Source organism: Emydura macquarii, unplaced genomic scaffold, assembly GCF_026122565.2.
Source record: "Emydura macquarii macquarii isolate MOO-44397 ecotype Brisbane River unplaced genomic scaffold, CSIRO-AGI_Emac_v2 contig_3506, whole genome shotgun sequence".
Lineage (NCBI taxonomy): Eukaryota > Metazoa > Chordata > Testudines > Chelidae > Emydura > Emydura macquarii.
This window is the reverse complement of record NW_027133643.1, coordinates 11,181,069-11,183,592: the sequence shown is the minus strand read 5'-3', so window position 1 is coordinate 11,183,592 and position 2,524 is coordinate 11,181,069. Positions and strand designations below refer to the sequence as shown.

General features: G+C 39.9%; 1 pseudogene; it reads right to left on the bottom strand.

Moving 5' to 3' along the window:
* Window positions 1-1,813: 1,813 nt before the first annotated feature.
* Window positions 1,814-1,994, bottom strand: LOC137145075 (U2 spliceosomal RNA; annotated as a pseudogene).
* Between the last annotated feature and the right edge of the window lie 530 nt (window positions 1,995-2,524).

Below are 2,524 nucleotides of genomic sequence, written 5' to 3'. Positions count from 1 at the left end.
CAACCTAGCGTTCTCCCAGGCATCCACAGAGACAGAAAGGAAAGGAACAGAAGACTCGCTCCTGGTTTCTTCCACAGTTCCTGTTAAGGTATTTTGCTATTTGCTGCCTCTCTTTATCCTGAGAAAAAAGAGATTAAAAACATGGGTAGAAGAATCCCCACCTTCCTTACTGACAATTGCCAGGGAGGTGGGCATGGGCTGAGAGTCTCTCTAGGAAATTCATTTTTTTTGCTGAAAATTTCTTTAACTTCATGCATAAGGCCAGACTGGAATTATATAAAGCAGAATAAAACCAAAAAAAACCTTTTAGTCTGAGATTTTCAGAGCACCTAAAAGGCCTGGACATCCAATTCCCATAGATGCAAATCTTTAGGCAGCCTTGAAAATAAATCTCATCCCTGAGTATCAATGAGTCCCATTAGTACAGAGTGAATGGGAGTTCCAATTAGGCAAAATATGTAAGAACGTGGCCCTAAATAAATATGAACTCAAATTTCAAACAAAACACCCAAAGTTCTGTGTTGCTTCCCAGGAAGATTTTCAAAGCTCACTCAGGCCCTAATTCTGCAAATTTACGCAAACAAGTAGTCCTACTGAAGTCATTGTTTGACTGATCAGAGTCATATAGCAGAACTGATTCCCCTCTTGCTTACACCATTACAGTCAAGTAATTTCATTCACGTCAGTGCAAACTGTGGTCATTCAGCAACTCTAAAAGTCAGGCACTTGCTTCGATGTTTAAATGAGGTTTTTGAGTTGAGATTTTCCAAGGAGGCCAATGGAGTTAGGTGCCCAAATGTCACTGGAACTTGAGTACCTAATTCCCTTGGATTCCTTGGGAAATCCTGGCCCTACTTGCCTAGTTGTAGAACTTATAGGCACCATTTTGCTCTTTTGTGTCTCAGTTTTACGAACTGTAAAATGATGGTAATTAGTTACCTATATGGCTGCTGCATGGCCTTCTTTTCTAATATTTTAAAGCATTTTGAAATCCTCAGATGGAAAGTTGTGTACTATATACAACGATTATACTATAACATTTGCAGCCCAAAACTATTGTTGCTACTCAGACAATGCCACCACTGGATTCAGTGGAAGTATTGCCTAAATAAGGAATGAATAAAGACTGCAAGACTGAATAAATGAAGAGTAGAAAACTATATTAGAAAATCCAATCATGTTATTTGGTTTGGTAGCAGAACATCTCATTCTAAGTAGCTCCTGGTGCCATGCCAGGTTCCTACATCCAATATGTCAGATGCCTCACACACCATAATTTTGTTTGTGACAGATGTTTAATAGCTTAGTGCTGTTGCCCTTTCTTACTCCAGAATGACACCAGTGTAACTCCATTGACTTCAACTGAGTTAATGCAGATTTACAGCCTCATAACAGAGTAGCATTCTCCCCCGCACCATACTGAAGGATATCTGAGTCATTTTGTTAAAGAAGAATTAAAAAAAAATCACATTCGACTTAATAAGTAATTGCTGGTATCCAAGTGTACATTTGTTTACCTTCCTGGACAGAACCATTCATTGTTAGCTGTCTACCCCTCATTGACAGTGATTCACCCTGGAGGCATACAAGAATGAATCACAGTTTACTAATGACAGAGATGCTAGGGAGCTTCAAATCCTGACTCACTCTCAAACTTATTACACCAGCATCAAGAGAAAAAGCTTTTCATCAACTTTTCTCTGAGCCCCCCACCCACTGTGTCCATGAGCCCAAATCCCTATATTGCTCAATGCCTTTTTGTTACAGGGCCTAGGTGTGAAGTCTTCCTTCTGCTCTGTTTTTTCCCAGTTGGGCCAGTCACAGGTCTTGTAACAGCACTGCAATATCAGGCTGCTGCATGGAATGGCTGGAGCAAGCACCTAGTCCATCTCCCTGTTCTAAAAATCCATTTAATAGAGTTCTCAGATATGTTCTCTATCAGATATTAAACTGATAAGAACAGATTTAAAATTTTTTATTAAAGCTAATGTTATACAATAATCAAATACAGAGTTTTCGAAGGAAAGAGTTTCTGTACATCTGGGAATAATGCATAGATTATCCAAAAGATACAAGGTTTGGTTTGAAAGCCATACAATACAAAGAGTACATAATCTGCAATACCCCAGATTAAGGGTTATCAATTTAGTGATACAGTTTAGATATAAGCATTCAAACATTTGGGTATATCAGTCATTCAAAATAAATACTGAGGTCAGTTAGTGGAAAGCAAATATAATGAGGAGTGTTGATTGTCCCTCATTGAATGACAAGTTCAGGATAGGTAGTTCTTCAGCAAATATGATCCACAAAACAAAGCTCTTTCTGCATCGCTTTTCCATTGTGTTCTGGCTCATTCCTCCTGGTATTGCCTATGCCCGGTGATGTGTTCTCTGGACCACCTGATGGGGTCCTACACCATGAGACGCCACATCAGTCAAGTGTAATGCTGACCAGTTCCGCATGCCTGCAGCACTCACTCGTTGCAGGGGTCCCATGCACCCATGGCTCCAATGATCAACGC